Source organism: Cynoglossus semilaevis, chromosome 6 (genome assembly GCF_000523025.1).
Source record: "Cynoglossus semilaevis isolate Cse_v1.0 chromosome 6, Cse_v1.0, whole genome shotgun sequence".
In the NCBI taxonomy this organism is placed as follows: domain Eukaryota; kingdom Metazoa; phylum Chordata; class Actinopteri; order Pleuronectiformes; family Cynoglossidae; genus Cynoglossus; species Cynoglossus semilaevis.
Genome location: NC_024312.1, coordinates 15267358 through 15291963, shown reverse-complemented (window position 1 = coordinate 15291963; position 24606 = coordinate 15267358).

Sequence of the window (24606 nt, the reverse complement as noted above, 5' to 3'; positions counted from 1 at the left end):
TTGCCAGTGAGCTGGTTCGACAGGTTCAGACATCTTGATCTTGATTGGGTATAAAAAGTGCATCCTTGAAAGGCCAGGTCCTGGATAAAAGGTCATGACATAGACAAGAGTCTGGCTATAGTTTCACATTTATATTAAAAAAAATGATCTGGAGAAGACATTCTTTCCAACAGGAAAGAACTTCAGTGAATCAGTATGACAGTATGACACTGGGCTTCCATGGTAGCTGTAGACTAGGAGTTTGTCCTAAAGGACGAAACTGTCACAAAACCAGAGTGAAGTGAGTAACTGAGTAAAACAGTGACTTGAGATCAGAGCATCTGACTGGAAGACGATAGTACAACTGATCAGTGTTTTCTCTCATAGCTAATGTGTCTGACGTATGCATCCGTTCAGTTCCTCCTCTGTCCATGTGATGACGTGATAAATTACTCATCGACTTGATTTCCGCTTCATTCTCAGATAAGTCGAGGTGAAAAGGTCCTGATGTCGATGTCGACACAGGCTGAAGACTGGTCAGTATTACTGAAAGAGTCCCTTTACATCAAACCACTGTCTCCAAACAACAACTACAGATGCTATGTCTTCAGCAACTAACATTGAACAGCTTTCTCCTGTGGACTGACGGTCTCGTCTGTGAACGGCCTATTGAATCTGAGCATCAATTGGTCATCGACATGATGTCGTCATGTTCCCGCTGTGCTTTCTTTGTGACTTCATAAGGATCTAAACAGCCTATCAAATCAACAGAGGACAGTCAGAACAGTGACAGTCCAAATGAAGGCGGAAAATGAAGAAATAAAAGTGAGGAGAGAAACTAAGACTTGTGACATTTGTTTACAAAAAAAGGAAGAAGTGAAGCTTCTTCTTTTACAGATTTAACTGGTGAAATGTGTTGATGACTGTGTGAAAACATGAACTAAGTGAAAAATGTTTCCGCATGTTGATATTATTCCTTTCCTGTTCTTAGGTCAGATGAGAACTGACTATTAATACTATTAATCCTTCTCTCCTATCTAATCATCAAAAACATAGATGTCAACAAATATATTGATGATATAAAAATAAAAATAATTAAGAGAATGAGTTTCTGACTGGTCCTGCTCCACCCTAACGTAGACCAATGAAATGATAAGAAAATGTGAAGCGAGACAGTTGCTACCTTTCCACTGTCCAAACCTTTTTACAGTGTGCGTCAGACAACAAATAGAATAAACGATAAAAAAAAATTAAAACGTTATATTTCATTTTAACACGAGGCTAATGTTGTGAGTAAAATACTTGTATATGATAGTTACTAATAAAACATATTACCATATTACACAATTACATTAAAATTGATGTTTAGGCAAAATAAAAAAAAAAGACAAAAAAAACAAAAAAAAAATTACAGTTATCTAGTACAATTTAATTTGTATTTATCTGGATTGTTTCATCAGCCGTTAAAATCACTTCTAAATGAGTTCAGGATTGATGTGATGATGTAAAGATCATGTAAAGATGATGTAAAGCCTCAAATAAATCATCCACTTCAGAATTATTTTTAACCTCTTCGTCTCCTCTCAACCTACTAGTGAAGCACATAGTCACATAGCGCCCTCTCCCAAAATAACTCACCCCGGGCGCGCATCACATGCAGAAATGCAAAGCTCATTTGCACGCATTTCCACAGCAAACAGTGGCTTTCATGTGAATTCTACTTCCAGGCAGGGGGCAAAAACCTTTGCTTAGCACAGGCTGCCCTTGAGCAGATAACTCTGTTTGACTTGCTCGATTTTGGACTTTAGGTACAGAGATAGTCTGGGAAAGGAATGTCCTGAATTCACGTGGATTAACAGACTAATTTCTTCATAATGTCATCGTGGGGCCGCTGAGATCTCAGCTATAGGTTCAGACTTTGGACAGCTATTTTTGGGCATCGTGTCTCTAAGCTGAGACAGGATTTTTACGGTCGTCGATCAAATTTTCCAAATGCAGTGAAGAAAATTCCAGTGATGCCTTGTTTTAGATTTGATTTCATTCTAAATAAAAAATGCCCTTTTTTGAAAATGTTTCAGAAAATAATGCTTTGCTGATAATTAAACATTTAATGTACATTACACCATAACTGCCTAAAATATATTATATATTATATATATGTTTAACATAAAATGCATTACTGTTCTTTATTTTTGCCTTAATGATTATTCAATTAAATTATTAAAAATGCTAACGACCAGAGCTGAGCATACTATCGACCCACATTTAACCATGCTTCCTTTGATGAGAAACTTTTAAAGACATTATACAGTTATTCTTTAAGGACATGTTTTTCTGTGTCAGGCTAAGAGTTTCACTGCTCCCGCTTCAAAAATACTTTTTTTTCCCCAACTCATAACTTAATAACTCAGTCTCCCACTCAAAATCTTGCAGAAGCTTCATTCAAAACCCACTTTGTCATGCGAGTCATTAACAGCGTTGCGTAGGTTTTAAAGGTATCCTTTAAAGTACAGCAACTAAAACATTTCTGAAAAGGCCGCCTTTCAAATTGATTTTTCTATAGCGGACAAAAAAAACCTCCATTCTTTTGCCTTGGGTTCATTGAGAACTGAAAGGAGTTGCATGTCTTCCCCCAAACTGTCAACAGAGAGCAGGAAGAGAAGAGAGAAGCTGGAGGGTCACCTGTGGTTTTGTGGTATTCATAGGCCATTGGCAGTCTCCTGCTTTTATGAAGTGCATAACAATAATATTAAGAGAGATGAAGTCATCCTCTCCACAGCATTATTATATTATGATGTCACACAGGATGACCTCAAATGGCTCACATGACATAATTGCTATCACCTGTACAGTGTGGAGCCCAGACATTTTTTTGCGACAGCTCAGCGTTAATGACTTCTGCATCATTGAGATCAAAACCAAGGCACACTTAACAGTTTGTGGGCACATGAGAGCTTTTTTTTAATGTCATGGTATTGGGTGCAGCTAAAATGTCTTCAAGAAGCCTGGGTCTAGATTGGCTGCCTGTGGAAATAACCGTCGGGGTCAGAATGATCTCCGGTCTTCTCTGTCCGGGCTAAAAAAGGCAGGCAGTCTTCGTGTAACAGAAACAGTAGCAGACCTGATGACTTAACTGTTAGGAGACAACGATCAGTGTCATAAACAACATTCCTACTGATGCTTGTTTAAAGACTTGTTCCAAAGGACAAAGTGGTCTGCTGCCATCTGCAGTTGCCAACATTAGACAAAGCTCTCTCTCTCTCTCTCTCTCTCCCTCTCTCCCACTCCCTCTCTCTCTTGATCTCGAAGTGGGTGAGTTATGAGGTCAGTCGTCTGTGTCAACTGTTACTTTTAAAAATATATATTTTGTATACAGTGCTGCAACTTATCACCAGAGAAGGAAAAGTAAATATATAATTCCATTAAAGTTAATGTGACCATATAATTCCTCATTGATGTCAAATGTCATTTGATGAATAACATACTTGTACAAAATGAATACTTTTTTTTTTCTTAATATTATATATTTTTTTCATTACCACTTCACCAGAGCTTCCAGATGTGTGTGGTAGAAGTACGTACAGCCCTGATAGGTCAGTGTCATCACATTTGACCACTAATAAAAGTTAACTAAATTTAAAGTTGTTTTTTTTTTTAGTTTATTTAACAATACAATAAAGCTGCTAACACCAGCCCCAGCAGCTTTTTATTAAAGCTAATGTATATAGATTACTTTATAAATTCTGAGCTCATTTTTCCTCTCTGAATGCTGATTTCTAATCGATGTACGGCGGTGTTTTTGTCTTCACCATGACCTCAACTTCCCCTTCTGATTGCAAACGTGGAAACTTTTTTTTAAGGAACACGAAAAAAGAAAATGTGTCTGTGAGGCATTTTCTTTTATAATGGATATGGAAGCAGGAGTCAAGAAAGGAAATAAACTGGTGTCTGACCTTTGACTTGTGACTTTGACAAATGTTGTTTACTTTCATTAAGACTCTTGGTATTTATCATTTTTTTATGATGTCCAAATTTTCTATATAGTTTTTTATTGTTTGTCTAAAAAAAAATCTAGGAGTGTGTTATGGGCTCCCTCGGAATTTCAGAAACATTCAAGCCATAAAGACTTTGTGCATTGCTTGACCCTGGTCAAGTTAAAAATAGACTTCATTGATAAAACCAGTGGAAGTGGAAGCAATATCATTTTACTCTTGGCGACAGTGGGTTTTATATTCTGGAATGGGGCCTCAGTAACAGCCATTGTATCTACAGTTTATGTGTCATAATAAATGTGTTACTACTGCTGTTTTGAAAAGGGATGTTGTAGTCTGCTCCATATTTTATGTCGGGTGGGTGGGTAGTTGATTTTCTTGGCTCTGCTCACCTCTCTGTAAAAGTCACCGCATGTCAGTGCAATAAAATTAATTTTGGCCTTAATGATAACCACTTTTTAACCACTTTTTATGAAATATGAGAGTAAAACTTCAACCTACAGTTGTAAATGTGAGTGGTTCCGCACGGCGTGTCAAAAAAAAAAAAATACCATCAAAACCGTGCACTGGAGATGTGCTGAGGAACAATAGGCCACTCACCAAACAAACCCAGGAGCAGTTCCATCTGCAGCCACACGGCTTCCACGAAGGTCGAGTGTAGGTTATGTGGAGCTGGCTAACCACAGTTATTCTGCCCTTATATGTCAGACAGATTTATTAGTTCAGAGCAAAAGGCCATAAGCCACAGAGAGCAAATCCTAGTCACGCTCAGAAAAAAAAAAAAAAAAAGGAAGCAGGATCAGTTTATCTCCCACAGCTCCAGTCTAACCCATCACTTCATTTCATTGAAGTACAGTATAAAGAATGATAGGTGATTAGCCACCTGCAAACTATTACAGTGGAAAAAGTTCTTATATGTATCAATGTCAAAAACATTAACGTATATAAAATATATACATATATATATATGTATATATATATGTATAGACGAAAATAAACCATTAGTAAAGTTTAACAATAGGACTGGTTGAGAAACATGGGGTAATCTAAAAAAAAACAGTGGTGAATTTTTGGATCCATCTCCCTGAATCTGTGCCATGGAGAAATTGGAATGACGTGTTTTAGAGAAAAACTTTCTTAGAAATGAGTTCACCCAGTGCTGAACTGGTTTCCCAGCAGAGCCTGTGAGCGGAATGGAATAATATCCCGTCTAAAGCTTATCTTCGTAAATGCTTCTACTTAGGTTTTTATACACAGCCATAATTCACTTTTCTAACGCACTCACTGATATCCACATTTCATTTTGTAAAAAAAAAAAAAGATTAAAACTGAGGTCCCTCTAGTAAGAAGTGATTACTACAAGGTACAGTAGCAGCACATTTAGAATATATAGAGGGGAGAAACTATAGATTGAGCTTGAACTTGGTCTTGAGCTTTAACTGCTTATGCAATGTTGTTTCAAACCTACCAGCTGCTATGATGGACATCACACTACAGACCATTCAGATACAAGCAGCAAATATGAGAATAATATTCATATAGTATTCGATTTTACAGTAGCACGATACAATAGCCGAGTCAATGCAGGCGTCAAGAGTCGACCTGTCTCAGTGTATGTCATCTACTTCATGTAATGAATGGTGGTGTACTGGAGAGAGCACTCGCATGTTATTATGGCTCCAGCTGCATTAGCATACCAAAGATGGAGATTGCAGATGGAACAACTAAATTCAGCTGTGCACAAGTATTTCCTGAATGTCTCTATGAATTAAATCACCCTCCACATTAGCATTGCAGCAGACTTGGAGCAGTGGAATTCCAGCCAAACAGGGTTAGGATTTTAGAAGGAAAGGATCCTCCTCGTCCTCATTGGCCAGAGAGAAGTCAAATGAACCGTTGGCAGCGTTGCCACAGCCGACAGCCTACTGTAGTTTAGGTTTGTCAAAAATCATTTTATAGCACTTTGACAGTTATTCAGTGTTGATATCTAGCAGTTAATGTTGCAACTCTCAGAGCGAAAGCTACCTATGTTGTTTAAAAAAAAAAAGAAGAAATCCTCTAAGAATGACTCAGAGATTCCCCCACCTTTGAAATAAAAACCCAGAAGTTTAAAACAGGCCGCAAAAGTCAAGTGTTGGACAGTGGCAACAAGTGGTGACCCAACATCATGACATCATCTCACTTTGTCAGTTGCCGATTTAATGTGGAAACAATTAAAGTGGAAGACAAAGAGGGATTTCACCGTTACCTATTAAAGTTAGACCACAAAATTACACAACACTTTATAGGCCATAAATAAGGAAATGCTGCAGGATTTTGCCCTCCTCTCGCCACGTCTATGCCCTTGTGTGTCAGTGTGTGTGTGTGCGTACGCACACGTGTGAATGCATACCAGCCTCAAGGGGAAAATCCTCTTGATGGGGACTCACCCGGCTCTCCACTGTAGATACAGCACACCTATATAACATACACACATTTATACATGCTCATTCACCTTAACATAATGACCCAAATTCAAACGTATTAAATTACAGTCCTCTTAGTCAGCCAGCCGTGGCAGGCATTATGTTTACAGTACCAACTGCTGTAAGATACAATTCCTGGAAAGCAGGCAACAGTTTTTGACAGTATTATCTCACAGGTCCCTCTCATCCATCCATGCAGCCATCAGAGCTGAGGATCTCTGAGCACTTTCACCATCTCGCTGCTCATTCTCTGGGCCATTTGGTTACGATTTCTTACCAAAGAAGTTTACAGCTTTTTACTACTTTTTTTCCATCTCTTCTTCCCCCTGTATTCCCTTCCACATTCTGATCTGTATTATGGCATTTCATTGTGTTTTGTTTGTTTCCCCATGACTCCTTTCATCTCCCAGTCTGTCTGGCCTCATATCATTTTTAAAGTGGACCCAAATGCTTTCTCTGGCACTTGCCAGCATGCATTTCCAGTAAGTCTGAGACATAAATTGAATATTTGAAAAAAGACAAATAAATACAAGTGTAAATAGCCTCTTGGAAATGGCCATAGCAACTTCTGTGTATAATTAGGCTGTCATCTGTGAGTGTGCACATATGTGTCCGGTTCATTGTGTGCAAGAGTAAGGGAGACGGAGAGAGAGAGGGAGAGACGGGGGGGATAAGAAGCAAGATGTGGTATAACTGTGATTGTGTGTCTCCATTAATGTGTGAGTGACTAAATGCCCTTTTACCAAAGTGTAAAATGTTCCTAGTGGGCTGGAAATTACTTAGAGACCCCTAGGTGATGGTAAATGAGCTTTTTCCGTGCTAGCAGACATCATAGTGAACCCACCCCGCCAGCACCTCCCAGCGCCCTCGGTACTTAAGTTCAAGAAACATTTCATCAACAAAAACACCACTATGTGTTAGCGTTTCTCTCACGGCTGAGTGTCTGACTGATTCACTGCCATCTGAGTGTTTGCGAGAAAGAGAAAGACAAAGAGAAAGAATGTCACTGTTGGCATTGTGGAAGATGAGTCAGAGAAACCAATACATGTCTGGCATGTGTGAGTGTCATAATCATTATGAGATGATGGGGCAACCCCTCTGTTGTTCCTTCTGTTGTTTGTTTGTGCACACGTACATGTGTGTGAGCACAGTCATACACCATACAGTGTTTGAGGCCAGTGTCGCCAGTGAGTTGGCGTATTTGCCATGTTTATGTGTGGGTATTGTGTCTGGATGGAGTGGCTGTTGTATTCCAGACATGTGGTATAATTCAGTACTGTGTGATTCACTCCTACCAGCATCTGTTGTCTAACTCTGTAGTCTGTGAGACGACCAATTAACACCACACCACTGACCCACCAGGAACTGACCGGAGCTAACCGGATCTGACCACACCATGTGGAAAAATAAATAAATAACGCTGGCACTCTGTCCAGATAGAGGAAAGAGCAATTCGACAATACATACGAGGCTCAGGCAAGAATGTAGTTTTAGGTTCAGGCCAAGTAATTCTGCCAGAGCTGGACCTTCATACAACAGACCTGCTGTGAGCTGACAGTGGTGAAATGAAGTAAAGATGGGTTGGACATGTGCTAAAGACAAATAGTGGAGACAGAAGGTGTTGGCAGGCAAGAGGAGGAGAGGAAGAATACAAGGGATATACGGAGGAGATGGAGTGAGATGGTGGCAGACGATCTGAGAAAGAGGTTGAAACTGATCACACTTGTCATGTAGTGGGAAGTCGGGGAAGAAGACAGGACCAAATCGCGCTCGAGAGACCTTGACCAGGTGCAGGAAGTTTATTAATTATGTCCAAAACTTAAATACATCCACTTACATGGAATCTGGACCAGGCGAGAAGAGCATCAAAACACGAGCATGAGCATGAAGCATCTCATACGATCCAAGGACATCGAAGCAGGACCACTGAACAATGACCCAACAAGGAGTGAGTGAGGGACAGAGGTATATATAGTGAGACTGATGACAGAGACACAGGTGAGTGTGATCCCACTAATCAACTAAGAAAAACAAACTGAAGAGAAAGGAGACCGTCATGTAGACTGGATCCTGCCCCTCAAACCTCTTTAGATAACGTACCTTCAAATCATTTAGCAGCTGTGGCTTTTAGGGTAAGATGACTCGGAGGGTCAATACACTGAAATGGTGAGGAGACAGGAAGTGGTTGAAGCATGTGGCCGGGCTCATGGGTGATAGTTCATGTTGTGGTAGAGGTTTTGGTTGGCCTGTTGTTCTGTCAACAACCAGAAAGGTCAGTCGACAGCAGAGCAAACCATTCACCACAAATTTCTGTAGGGCAAAATGTTAGGCCAGGAGACACACAGCTGACATTGTGTCACTGGCAACAGGAAACGCCCAACTTTGCACTAGGTGGTTTGACAACAAAATAGGTAAATCACAACCCCGCCCCAAATACTCCCCAGTATTTGATATATTTGCCATAACTTGCATAATTCCAAAGCAAAATATTTGGAATTTCCTACATAGAACTGACTACACACACACACACACACACAGAGAGAGAGAGAGAGAGAGAGAGAGATACAGGTTACCGTTCAGAGTGATATCATTAGATCATTTTTTTAACATAACATAAATAGACAAAACTGCAGCATTTTCGTTGACCTTAGTCACATCACATGTTCACTATTACTAACTCAAAGGAGTTTAGTTTTCCAGACCTAGACCTTTGATGTCTGATGTTGTTGGATCCAACAATTTGCAGTAAATGAAGCAGCCATTCAGACAGTGCAGTTATCAGCTTTGTTTAGATGTTTCAACAAGACTGTTTCTTTTTCATGTTTTATCACTTAATTGTCATAAACTTTTCTTTTTTCACTTTCTACCTTTGCTTTGTTACTTTGATGGTTGCTGTGGTTCTGGTGTTAATACAAATTGATCACTTCCCTTCATCTGTTTCACATTAAATCCATCATTGCAGTGGCTGATGAGAGATAATCCCTTCCTTTCCCCAGAGTGCTTTTATTGTGAAATATCTGCCCAAAAAGTTTGATTTAATAGCAGATTTAGAGCAGGTCAGATTAATATAGTTATATTGGATACAAGTAGCCGAGGACAAATTTCTTCCAAAATAATAAATTATAGGCCTGTTTCACAGACGAGGCTCAGCTTGGTCCCAGACTGAAACGCCTGTGTTTGAGCCGTATTAACTCTAAGAGACTTGCAACAGACACATCTTAAAATCGTCCAGGATTTAGCCTGTTCTGGAGTAAATAAAACTTGACTGCAAGAAGGAGGACTGGCGTTACACTAGGACTAGCTCTCTGAATCCTAAGAGCCAGGTTTCATTTGTGGATAGTAGTTTGTGAGGGAGCAGGCGATATCTAACTCAACATTCTGTTTATTCCCATATAAATGTGTCTGTGAACAAATTCTTTAGCGTCTGCCATTGTTTTGTCTCCAGATTCACACCATTAAATGGTGTTTTTTATGAGCATCATTCTCATTAAGACTTACTGACCTTACCCCAGTTACCCCATGGTCTAACTAAACCAAATTTAAACCACGTTCATGAAAGCTACTTAAATATCCTACTCTATCTAATATGGATTAAGGACTGATCCTGGCTTAATCTGAGACCTGTCTGTGAAACTGGCCCTATGTGCTCTTTTAATTGCCGTTTATGTTTCCTTTTCTGCTTGTGAGGCTGTTAAATTAAATGTATGGTCATAAAAAAGTATTTGTTTTTTTTTTTGGTTTTCTCAACTGGTTTCAGCCAGCGCAGTTGCTGGTTTACTGATGGTTGTGAGAAAACAGGGTTAAAGGGATAGGTTTTTTTTTTTTTTTGTTTGTTTGGTTTTTTTTTTTTTTTTTTGCTCATTCAAACTTAAGCTGAATTGGGTAAAAGTAAAAGAGAAAAATGTACATGCTACTCTGTCAGCAGTACACCAAACCACAGCACTCTGCATTTTTTAAATAATTACAAGTGACTGAGATTTCGTAAGAAAAAACAACTCGACATGAATGTTAAATAATTACATTTAGAACAGTTCAGTTAATGCAACTTCAAACATGAAGTGACTGAGATTTCTTAAGAAAAAACAACTCGACATGAATGTTTTTCATCCAGGACTATTTAGTCACATTCAGAAGTAAACTCTTATGTAGGTTAAAACTGAATGGCTAACAACTCACATATGTTACTAAGTAGGTAAGGTGTCACCAAGAGGAAGGTATTTGATCCTCACGATGATCGCATATTACACAGCACTAAAACAAATACTTTTGTACACTTTTATACAGTGCTTTACCTTTTGTTACAGCAAGTGAAAAACTACATACAGTCAGAGACATTGGCCTTCCAAGATCTTGAGATGCTGAGTCACATGCAAATGTAAGATCTTGATGAGGTCTTACGCTTTTTTCTTTTCTTTTTCTTTGCTTTTCTTTCTTTTTTTTTTTTTTTTTTGTCAATTTGGGACAAGGCTTTCTTTCTTTATGGGAAGTTTTTATCTCCTACTTAGGCCACAGCCAAGTGTGGTTGCTGACTTGTGATGGTCAGTGCATAAATCAGTTTTGGTGCTTTTCATTTAGTAACATAGCTGGGCAGGAGTTAGATATCGGAGGACAAGGAGGACGAGATCGCCTCAGGGAGAAGCAGAAGTTTCATGGAGGAAAAAAAAAATGATAGAGGCATAAAGATTAGGACAGGAAAACAAAGAGAGGGGCCACAGGAAAAAGGAGGAGGAGGAAGAGCCGGCTATTAAATGCTCAGTACAGTGTGTGCTTTTAAGAACAACTCATCCCTCCAACCGCCTAAGCTTCTTTTGAATAACTTACCATAAAAAGAGGCTTCTAATCGACTTATTCATCAAAGGGGGTTTCATTGCATGGGCCTGTGAATGAGGCAGAATGAGGTGTTCCTCCAGATTACAACTGCTCAACTTGGTCTTTGTGGATTACGGGGAGCACACTGGAGCACAATGGTGTCGGCTTGGATGAATGATACACAGAAAGTCCTCGCAGGAATCAGTAGAGGGGGCAGATGAAAACAACATGTTTTCCTGCCCATTTATTTCTACAGAGCCTCTCCAAACCAAAGCTGGATATTACCGTCTTAAAAATGTGAACAGTGATATTTAACTTGGCTAAGAAGATTACTTTTCTAAACGACATTCAGTGGCTTTGTCAACATTTTTTGTTGACTTAGATAATAGCTGTTGATTAACTTCCAAGAGATGGGATGAACGTGTGTTCTAAAAATTCATTCACAGAAATGTAGGAACGCTCCTCGCGCGCATGCCCGTCTCTAGGTGAGCATGTGTGTGTGTGTGTGTGTGTACACACACAAACCCTTGGCCTCCTTGATGCCCCAGTAACCACTCATTAGGTCTAGAAAACACCGGCAAAGTAAACAGACAGGCCATGCTTTGTTAAGCTGCCGAGGGAGTTAAGTGATGCTGCCGAGCATGTGTGCTCAGTGGATTAGTCTTAACTGCCTCTGGAGTTGATGAGCTTTATCATAAATGTCATAACTGTATCATCAAGGCAGTGGCTCCTTAGCAGTGATTAAAGGATATTTGGCGTGCCAAAGTCTTTGAAGTCTCAGACAAGGTACGCAAACAGAGAAACATTATCCTGATGTGAGAGAAACAGAGATACACAGATCCGCCTGCCATTACGGCAACAATGGAAATGGAATTATGAATGGTGGATGGGTGGGTGGTTCATGCCCTGAATAGTCAGTCTCTTTCTGAATGTATGCGTGTGTGTGTGTGTGTGTGTGTGTGTTTTGGGTCTGTGCAACAAACATCACTGGTATGGGGTTTGAACAATCTCAAAACCTGCCACACAACGCTACAACAAAACAACAGCCCCTTTGTGGACATGTGTGTTTATGTAAGGTAGACAGAGACAGAGAAAGGTTTTTGGCAGCCCTGTTACCATGCAGCCCCTCTCTCTAATCCTGTCCTTCCTCTCTCCACCTATAATGTGGCTGCATATCCGTCAGCCAGGCTAGAGACAGAGAGGAATCTACAACAGAGGAGAGGGCGATCAGAGGGCGCGTAATTGAAAACACACACTGAGTACTGACTGAAAGAGCCCAGCTACCAAGGGAAGATACAGTGTGTGTGTGTGTGTGTGTGTGTGGGGGGGGGGGGGGTCTATGATAATGCAGTGCAGTGAAAGAAAAAGCCCTGATGAAAAAAGATTTGAATTGCACAAGAGACAAACTCACTCTGCGTGACATCTGACTAAATACTTTCATTGTTTCTCTCCCTCAAAACAAGTATCAAGTATCGCAGCTTGGGGAGACACTGTTCTGAGACCTGCCTTGTTGACTTACCCCAAGATGTGCTCATTGAGAGCAATAACATTTGTAAATATTGACAATGTGCAGTCAACATAACATGATTTAGAAACTTGTCCAATACCATTCCAGCTGTAAACTGAAATTTATCAGTTTACTTCTTGTAAGTGCAATCTCATGTGACTTGGGGTCGGTCTTTTTCTAAAAAGAAAAAAAAGAAGAGAAAACTCGAGGAAAGTCTCTTTCAAATAATGTCCTAAAAATGTGTGGTTATAGGGACATAAACTAGGAGACTGAAGAAAGAAGAGAATCCCAATAAAGGCAGTCATGGGATTTCTTCACAAATACAAATGTTTCAGTGCAGTACAGCTAGGTTCATTCATCAGACATTCAGACTTTGGGAGGAAACTGTAGTACACACAGGGAACCATGCCAACTCCATACAGAAAATGTGAAGTGAATTAAGTTAACTTAAGTTTAGTTGGGTTAAGCTAAGATAAAACGGATAAGCGGATGAAAATGGATGGATGGAAATTAATTCAAGTTAGGTTAGGGTTGTTCAGCTAAGCTAAACCAACTTAATTTAACTTAAGTTTCCTTTTTATCCAACTGATGGACACCCTTGACCAAAAGCTGTGTTCTGAAACTATTTTAGTATTAAATATCAGTCAAAACCTGAACACTTTTAGCACCTGACAAATGTCCAAGAAATGCAACCCTCACTCAACACATAATCTGCTAGTGGTTCACTGTCAAAACTTTTATTTCAGCCATTTAACAATTTACCAAGAAATTTGAAGTTAATGACCTTACTCATCTTGAAATTCTGTTTTACAACACACACATTTTTCGTTTTGTGACTCGGTGAGCCACATCCTTCCTCTTCTTCTCTAGATTTGAAGTTAGAGTTGTTATTGCTGCCACCAACATACAGTAAAGGAAAGAGGGCAAATGCAGGTCCATGTTGATCAACACATTACACAATTTACTGGCACTGGAAAATTAACTAATTTATTTTATTTTTTGCACCAATGTGTGTGGAATTATGTCTGTTTTTTCACATATTTTGAAAGTACATTTTCAAAAATATTAAAGTCACCTTTTACTACAGTTTGAGAGAAAACATGGCTCATCAACTAAAGATAAAGGAGGATTGGTAGAAATGATTCAACAAGTGAAAAGGTGCCATTTTGAAGAGTTCCTTCTGTTTCCACTTTTTGCTGCTCTAAAAAAAAAAAAGATGATTCCAGCAATGTGTTGACTCACGAGGAAACCACAGCATTCCCTGAATTAGTAGCAGTGGCAAATATTACTAGAATTACAGTTGAACAGTAGAAATGAAAAAACAACAGCCACTGGTATTCTTCACACACTCACAACACACTATTATTTTAATGGAAAGCCCCAAATAAAATCCACAGCTACCGTCTTTCTCCTGGCACAGCATTCAAAATAGGAAGAAAAAGCACGGTTGTTGACGTAAACAAACTGAACCATGTTAAAGTAGCCAAGAGCTTCTCTTCTCATTTCAGAGATATTTAATTCGATTAATTTTGTCATCATAATATGAACATCATTTTTCTTTAAATGTCAACATTAACCACTTCCTCACAAAATACCACTGTGCTCGCACTGGTTTACCGTGGGAAGGTTTTCACTCTTTTTTTGGATTCTCTTGTACAGGGGCTCCTTGGTCTACGACGTCCTTGACGTATGGAGTTTGTTGCCATCTCCCATAAATGTATTAATCAAGACTTGTTCCATCATTCCATCGTATGCCACTGAAACAACTTCCTAACAGGAAGTAGTTGGCGAGTGGAGAGAGAATATGTCATCGCGTATTGCTATACGCTGAAGACATCATTATTTCCTTTGGATTGTGGTAAATTTTCACACACTTTCTTTAGTTTGTTTAGTTTAGTTTTCTTTTACTTTTTGCATTATGACTTTTTCATTATGACTCCAAATGATACATCATAGCATCAGTATGCGAGTTCTGACTTATAGGGAACAGAATTCCGATGTAGTCCAGGACCCTCTATATATCCATTATGTAATGGCATACTGTTTAGATTTGGGCCGCCAGGACATTGGCTATCAATATAAAACACTAGAAAAATAACTGTTATCCATTAGACACACAGTTACAATTCCGCTACCAACCATTAAGTGGCAGTAATTTCTTGATCAGATGTTCAACAAGCTTCAATAAGCAGTGAATTCACTTAGACTGCATGTTGTGAAGGTTATAAAGATGTATTTAAAAAAAGAATTGAGCCGAAAGCATTGCCAAAGTCAGCCTGAAGGCTTCATTTTTGTGCAAGTACAATTCCGAATTCCTGAGGTACAGTTCTGAGGCTAAGTGAGGTCTAGCGCTTTCGAACGAAGCACTGAAGTCTTCAAAATAAATGCCTAGATGTCTAGAAACCAAACAGCCACTAAATGTGCTTTAAAAGACAGCTTTATTTAACAACTATTTGCTTGTCAAATCGAATGAATTTAATTTTATTATTGAATACAAATCTACTTCAGATGAAATATAAATACTAGAAGCAAATACAACCCGGTGGGGAGGTATAGATTTAGCTTCTTATTCAGGTGTCAAAGATGGTACTAAGCATTTAGCGATAGCGTTTTTATCTGCTCACCCCATACACCTTTAATATCCTATAGTTCTTTGTAGCAATGTGCTAGCGGTGCTTGCTACTATAGGTAGTAATGCTAGCACATATTATTCGCTACATGAATGCAACGATGACCTTATCTGCAAGGGAAGTGAACTACTCACTGGTTTCCTTGTTTTGTGTTAGAAAAGTTATGACAAGGTTTACAGGATTAGACTTCCCCAAAACAGTGCACTTAACTCTTAGCACCACCTGCAGGCTGGACAAATGGAACTGCATGCTAACTGGGAAATAAAAAGCACCATCTAAAATAACCAATATTGCAACAATGTATTGAGAATGTTTACCTTAAAGAGGAAGACTATCTAAGATATGTTTGTGTAATAAATGGGAAATTATATCCACTAAGTTTGGACATTTTTATTTAATTGTGTGTTGAAGATGATTGCACCAGTGAATGACCCCATTCACATAATATGGAATTTCAGGTTTTTCTCATTTCTATCTCAAACATGCTGTGCATTTGTGAATGACTCTTTATGTCACTCTTTAAATAATCCGACTACCATAAAGCTGTTGAACATTTGTATTGTCCGATCGTTCGGGGCTGTCTGGTTTCTCAGTCTTCAGCACTCAGGCTAAACTCATAGCATATGTTGGAAGGGTATGGCAGGAGTTCAGAGAGTATGTGTCTTTGAAGTACACTCACACAGAGAGAGAGGGAGAGAGTCTCTGTGTAAACAATAGCTTTTTAGCAATCATTCACACACATTCATTATACGTGAGTCTCCTCCTGCACATGCACATGCTTAACAAAGAAACAAAATCTTTGAGGGCAATTTGTCATTTTTAAAGACAACACTTATATTTGAATAGAAAAGGTCAAATGTGTCATAGGTTGATGAGGTTGCTGATATCGTCTGTCTGGGTCTGTTGGTCAGTGCGTCATAAACAATTTAAGGTAATTCACAAATCCCGGATGTGTGTTTTGTGAAGACTCTTTTTCTTTTAAGTGCTTCCTGTTTTGATTTAGTGTATGTGGTGATGATGTAGCTCCGAAGACCCAGTGGGAGGTTCAGTTATTCCTACAGGATCTGACTCTTACTTCTCCATTTGTATTGTCAAGGTGGGCTGAACGTTAGATTAAGGCCAAGAATGGGTCATTTTGTCATCAGTACATAAAATAAGATCTAAATCTATACGTGTGAATGGACCTATTATTATGATGCACCTCTACCGTGTTTTAGTGTGTGTGTGTGTGTGTGTGTGCACGCGCTTGTAGCCAACAGCTGGTTGAGATACAGCATAGCATAGCTCACTTAGAGACACTATACGATTGGCTGTTCAGATCATACCTGCAGGTTGAACGTCACATTAGGTTTAAGTGCCACATGGTGTCATCACGGTTGCAGAATGGAGACATTGAGAATAGTGTCCGAAAGGCTGTCAGGATGTAAGGGCTGCTGAGCCATGACTGTGGCCCCTGTGTAATTGTACAGACCAACAGTGCCACAGGCCATGCCTTGTGACCTTATGGCTTTGGCACACAATGCACACTCATTTGCAGTGACTCCTTCAAAAGGAGTGGAGTCCATCAGCGAGGAGTTGCTTGAGTGCCTTGGCACCTGCTACATTCCTGACTCGCAGGAAAGCTTCATGCGCTCGTTCACCTTTTAGACTGTAATGACAGAGACGCCTTCTTTATTCCGCATTCAGTTTCTCCGCACCGACTTCAAACACGTTCCTCTGATTCGATTGGTCGTTCATGCAGAACCGAGCACTATTCAGTACTCTATTCCCTGAGCTCCATTGTTTATGACATGTTTTTTTTTTCTCATACTCGGTGAAAAAGAATGCCTTCTGGCTCCCTTTAGAATGCTGACTAATGATAAATCCTCTGATCAGAGAGCGAAACACTACACAAAGATTGTCTTTCAACTTGGTTTGATGTTCACCTCGCAGAGAGGTCACAGTTCTCCAACAATCGGAATATTCCAGGTATAATATAACTCAGAAAATACAATAACTTCTGGTTAGTTAAGTCATTACACTGAATGAAATGAAAACCTAAGCTGCACACGGAGGAGAAAAACAAATGTCTACTTCAGCCTTGGAAAATGCTCGAGAGATAAATCTAAAAAGGACAACATTCAGTGGCAAGTTCTGACTAAGAGCCTAGTGACAGTAATTGACTGTTTTCCTTTCTGATTTCCATGCAATCCAGGCATAAATGTGGAGTTCTCTTGGTAAATCTGTTGGCCCAAAGACTCCTGGGAACCTGGTGCACATGTGTGTCACTGATTAATACTGCAGGCTTTCCCAAAAAATGTGAGGCAGAGGAACAAAAGAAAACACTGACTATCAAAAGGAAAACACTGATTTCCCATCATCACCGTCATCCTCAGGCCAGTGGTAAAAGTTCAGGGAGGTAAGTGCTGGTGAACCTGGGAGTCATTATTTAGTTGCCACCGCAGTTATTTACTTTCACTCATATGCCGTGAGCATGCTGTGACAATGAAGATGATTATGTGCTTTAACTGTGATGCCAAAAGCTGTTGCTCATTACGGAATCCGAGACGCAGAATACCGAAATGCAGTGTCACAGAATTTGAAAGAAATGCGTTGCATATAGTGACAGAGCGAAGTGTTACTATGCCCCCTTTGTGCACTCTGTGGCCGTGATAGGAGCAGAAATAGGGAATGGGGCCCATCTGAGTCCATGTCACAGGGGAGGAGGAAGGGGTTTGATGGGAGCAGACCTGGGTGCCAGAAAACGATAATCAGAAGCTTGATGATGAACAGGATGGGCCTTTAATTACTGACAACTGAGTCACTAGATGATTTATTTCTAAATTGACACTGCATGCCATTTAGAAAATCTAGTGGCGACAGTACAGTCCTCTGGATCACAGACCCCAATATAGATGACAACCTCATCAGACCTGCACTCATCCAGACCTAGGAAATACTTTCCTCCCTATAATATATCTGGTCCGTTTTGCCCAGACGAAATAAAATAATTTCCCTAGCATTGTTTGATTTAATATCCTCTCAATGACAGAAATCACAAACTTTCACCAAATGTGAAAAAAAAGAGAAAAGAAATCATTGAAGGTAAAACAAAGCCAACAAAGCCGATCGCACAGAGATTAAAACGATGCTGTGAGATCTTTCTAGAAAAACCAGAGATGACGATAATACAAGACAAAAACATTCTGAAGAAACTTTTGTTTACCAAGCAAATGAAGATGAAAGAATATGAGAGTACAACACACACACACACACACACACACAATCCCCCAAAAGGACAAACAGCTTTTGTTTCTGTCATGCGAGGCTCAGAGAGGCAGAGAGAAGCTTTACTGGAAAAAAGGGCTGTGGTGTTCTCCTCCTCAAAATCACTGCTGCTCATTTGAAAAGACATTTTATAGCAAGAAAGGAGCAAATGACACATCGCGCTTCAGACAGCTGACCTATTTGCGGCGTGACTTGTAGCCTATCTATAAAACAAACAGCAGCTCTGTCAGCAGGTACCAGTCTGTACAACTGGTGGAAAGTATGAACTAATCACTTTGGGAGATTACACACACAAGAGCGGTAGAAGGAACACTCTGCAGCTGTCAGAAAGATAATGCCATGATAAGGCCCCCCCACAAACACCGTCCAGCCCCCGAACATATTTGCCTAGCATGTACCCTAATATATTTGCAGAATTTATGCGTCTGTGTGTATGAGTCAGCGGGCTAATGCATATATTCCCCACACCACAACCTTCCAGTTGCCGCTGATGGCTTCCATGTGTGTATCATTAGTACAATTTACCTTTTTCATAAAAAGGAAAGAAAGGGCAAGCTGCACAGTGGTATTCCCCCAAAATCTGGAGAGTACTGTGAAAAAGACCCGCCGTTTAGAAAGAACTCTTCAGTCAAACGTAGCCGCTTTGTGGCGTCGCTGGAACTGTACAAGACACACACAGTACAGCCATCTACTGTGGACAAAGAGGTGATTAAAGAGGAGGATATATATAAAGTTGAAGTAAATATTTTTTGTCTGTCTCATATTACACATTAGCCATTACTTTTACTGTATTTGTACTCTGGTTAGGATTCTTGTTTTTAAGAATGTACAGTAGCTTAGTTAGGGTCTGGAAGGATTCAGGTTTGAGTCCAGCAGCTGCCAAGTTACCACTGAGGTGCTCAGAGCATGGCACCGTCCCCACACACCTAAGCTGCCCACTGTTCACTTTGGTGATGGGTTAAAAGCAGAGGTCACATTTGGTTGTGTGCTGTGTCACAATGATGTGTCACTTTCCTTCCCATTTGATTTGGACTGAAGAAAGATGAAGATGGGAAAACAACAGTGATGATGCAAGCATAGGATTTGTTATTTTAATTTGCATACGATAAAGACAAAAACGAAGAAATTCTAAACCCAGAGATTTGTTCCGGAACAGTCAAATTAAACTGACCTGGTTCATGTTTCCTGAAGTGTTTTTTTTTTATCTTTTGTACATTAAAAAGAGTTAGCTCTCAAGAAAAGAACATAAAACGAACAAATATTTACCTTCTGTCTGTTTTATTACAATAAATGTTTAGCTCACAGTATATGGATCTACAGAAATCATCAACCTGCTTTTGTTTATGTCAAACCACTTTGAACCAACTGTACTGTGTCTTTATGTGTAAAATACCTCAACATTTCAGCCAAGAACTTCCCTAATAAATACATCACATCCATCTTTTATAGTGGAAGCTGCTTAATCACAACTCCGCCCCTCCCCAGAACACCAGGGTTTTGTGTAACCTTTTTAAATTTAAATTGGCCCTGGATAGAGACAGGAATCTGACTGGATAAATGTTTCTCCCGGAGCCTTAATGAGCCACTCTGCTCTGTTTTCAATGAACGCAACATGGTTTTGTAGCTTCCATCAGTTTGGATGAAATGCCAGTGTTTTGATGGTATATTTAGATTAAAGAGGGGAGTAGACCTGCCAGCTCAGAGAGAATTGGAGGATACAGGTTCAAATCCCACCTAGGCCAGCTCCCATTCCTTGGGAATTATGGTTTTGAAATACACTACGTATTTCTGAACCATCATTCCCAAGGAATGGGTTAAATGCCAATGAAAATTGTTGTTGTGTATCTTTAACTATATTAAAAACTTTATCATCATTTCTTTTTCTTCTTAGCATTATTTCTTCTACATCTTCTTTCTCTTTTCTTCTTTTTCTTCTTTCATGTTGCTATCACCATAGTTCAGGTTCATGGTCTCCCTTAACACTGTAAAGTGTTCCGAAGAATCCCATCCCCATTTTTTTTAACCAGTTCTTAATCCCTTAGTGTGAACTTTTTTCTGCCCTCTACATATATACAATATGTTCCCACAGCACGGGAACAAGTACTGTATGTTTCCATCTTCCCTGTATCAGCAGTGAAACTCTATCCTTTCCCTGTGTCTCATTCCCACCTATCCAGTTCAGTTGTGTTTTGAAAGGGTGGTATAATTCACTGTTATTGTATGATTTCACAGAACCTCTCCTCCCTGCCTTTGAAGTGGGGAAGAGCTGACCGAAGCTGAGCAATCCCTGCTGAAAGCCCCAGTCTGGGCAAGACCCACCATTGGTCCCACCACCAGAACTGCCTCTCATACACACACCCATCCACATTCTTCCTGCTTCTTCATGCAACTGGAACAAATTTACTGTATGTCAGCTCAACAGATTTCCAGGGAAGATTGAGGTGCACATAAGACTGCTAGCCTGTTGACGTTGACCCAGGGCTGTTTGTCCTGGTTGAGGCCTTTGAAAATAAACGAAAGGTCAGAGCAGCTCGGTCTTGCGAAGCGCTGAGGTTTCAGGAAAAGGAGGAAAACAACAATTACTGAAGGTGTTATGAACACGAGGTTCTGAGAGAGAGCTGACTAGAGGTAATTATTTTAGTGTACTCTAGAAAACTAAAGTGAACTAAAGTGTTACCATGTAGTCGGAGGTGCTGGGTTTCCATCAGCCAGGCCTTCTCCTCATATTCGGCTTTAACACTATGATTAACGCTCATAAAAAAGGCTTAGTGGTACAACAAAGTAATCTTCCTTTTTCAACAATGATCTCACAAAGGCAAAAACAAAAGTGTTTGTGTTTATAGGCCAGTGCAGCTGCGAGGGGTTTGTAAAGCACATCAGCAATGTGCATCTAACATTGCAAAACACTGTGTTTACTTTTCATCCACCCACTCACTCTGGCTGTTAGCTTCCACTTTCGAGGATTTGGCAACAAAACTGCCGGGTCTTCCAGTCTAACCTTGAATTTTCCACTGACCTTCAACTGATGAGCGCCCACAGGCTTTACTGTAGATGTCCTGCATCTCCTCGCCTCAACTCTTCTCTGTGGTAATTAAGCATAAGAGCTGAAGGAGTCACTTCAAGTATTCACTGAAAAGAGTGCAGATTAACAGTGGTGTACGTGGGAGCATTCATTGAATAAGAAACAAATAACCCTGTTGGTGCTAATAAACCTGGGAGCTGATGACCTCACAAAGCTGTGTTTGCTGCAAAAAAAAAAAAAACCCTTAATACCCTTTGACCTTCTAAACACAATTAAATTGCAAACGCTGTATGATCGTGATTCACCATCATTAACTAATGTAGCAAAGACAAATTGAAGCCAAACAACATTTCTGACCTTCCACCCGTTTTGGTCTTCAGGCATGAAAACAATGGTGGTTCTAGGAAGTATGGATATCACTTCAGGCCATCTGACCCTACACAGACACGCACAGTTTACACTGCAGTGAAGAGCTTTGGCCTTGTCACTTCTATAATGTTATGGTTTACTGGGTCATGACCATCAGTCCCTAATGACCTAAACAAACACATCCTCTATTGCTGTGATCGTCATCCGCCTGCTTCTGCTGCCATTGGTTCTATTCTCCAGGTTCGTGCGATCACATGGGCCAGTGTTGATAGGACTTGTTTTTGAGCAATTACCAACAATTATGAGCTCACTGCATTTGCATGACAAGTTTGCTAAATTGTGTTTGTGCTAGCATCCAAGCATGAGCATGCTTTTGTTACGAGATGATGGCTTGTGGCCTTCAAACACACCGCCTATAGGACGTTTTACACCAGTGTTTCCCAAACAGTTTTTCTGGGGACCCATATTTTAAAATTCACAAACCTTCGCGACCCAAGTCACTAGACATTATTCATAAACTCCTGGGGAACATGATGCAATATGACCCAAAAAAAAACCTCTTGCGAACCACCTGAGGGTCGCAACACAGTCTTTGCATACAATGTTTACAGTATGTGACCCTCGGAAACTTAAGGTCAAGATGTTAAATAATAAATAATACTAATATCAACGTTTAGAAAAGACACTGCACCGTAGTGTTAATCCAAACATATTTTACGAATAAAAAAACGTAATATTTTCATTACAATTCCACATTTCTCAATAAGGATTGATTACACTCAAAATGTCAAATTCTATACAAAAAAAAATAGCTGATTTTGTGGTAACTGACGCCAACTGTTGACAATACAGAAAAGGAGGAAACCTATGGGAGTACAAATTGCCAACATACGCTGAGACCATGTGTGTATTATGGTTCAACCAAATGTGGTCACACACTGGTCAGAAACGGTAACTTGATAACGGACTGGAAGCAGAAGATGTTTGCTGTCAAAGCACATTGGTGCGCAGGTCTGTGCTACTGGCAACTGTCAAAGCCCTGATGTCAAAACAATGAAGTGGGCTCAGATGAAAAGCGTTGGCTCAGACCTGTCTCAAATGATCTACCTGTCACTCTTTTTATAACAGGCATGGTAAAGAGCCAGTTGTAGAACTAATAGGCCGAAAGGAAGGTCAGTTTGGACCTTTAATGTGTAACAGATGGAAAAACTGCACAACAGCTCTCTTGTAAAGAACAATTAACATACAGTTGGTGATCTTAGCCATTTGTAGTCCCCGATAGCACAGGATTGAGCCATTTCAATAGTTAACCTGGAAGTGCAACAAAGGGCAGGTGGGGTCAGAAATCTGCTACAAAAAGACCTAGACAACAGAAGCTGCAAGGGACAAAAACTAAATCTGTTGGTCACACATGAAAAGCTGACGCGTTTTACCAAGGCTGAGACTTAAAGGTAGTTTGAGGACGTGCACAGTTGGCAAGTAGTGCAAAAAAAACGAGACGAAAAACTGGAAAGTCCTGCATTAGCTGAGTAAAAATCAAATATCTCTGATGATGAGTTTGAGCCTCAAATACTAGGTGGATGATGATAGCGATGACACTGACTGACAGAGAGGAGTTCACAAAGTGTGTGGAGGTGCAGATCATCATCATCATCATCATCATCAAACACACACATATATATAATGTCGGGGACACTATCATCTCAGGAACCGCAGCCCCAGACTTGCCTTAGGAGAAAAGAAGGTAATGGAGTGATATCGGTATGGCAGATACTTCAAGTATCAGTACTGGACATGAAAAAGTACCACCCATCTCGCAATATACAGCAACACATTGCTCATTAATAGAAAAGCTCAGGAGGCAGACGTGCAGCTGACCCACCTCCAGCCATTTTTCTTTTTTTTCTTTCGTCTTTGAGTCCAACGATCTTCCCTACCATTTAGCATCAATTCTTTATTTATCCACCGTGACCAGAGGAAGCACGGCCACAGGAAATGTGCCTGGCAGAGGCCACGTTTAAACTGCTCTCTAAACTGTGTATAAACTGTGCTTTAGTTTCCAGAGATAATTGTGATATGTGTGAGAATATCAAAAATACATGTATCTATGCAAAAAACTACTGGAATGATTTATTATGTGTCAACCTTAACACATGAATTCAGGAGTTTGCTGCTTGGTGCATTAAAAGCTGGAACAAAATAATAACCCAACATGATCATATGAGGCAAACATTACATTATATACACAGTAGAGTAATACTTCAGAACAAAAGGTTAAACTACTCAAACTGTGCATTTGATGCAACTCAGCAGGCACATCTGATGAGTTAGATTAAGAAACTGTTTAAGAGTCCTTCTGTAACTGGATCAAACAGGAGTTCACCACAGTCAGACAGTGATGAAGGACTGGGTGTGCTTCATAATTCACATTGTGTTACATATTTCTATAAACAGTCCCAAATCCCGTCTCTAAAAAGCTATACATCTCAGAGAGGTCGTGTGTGGAGGCTCTGGGAACAACAGCGAGAGAAGGGGCTTGTATCTAATACCAAGTGACATCAGCGGC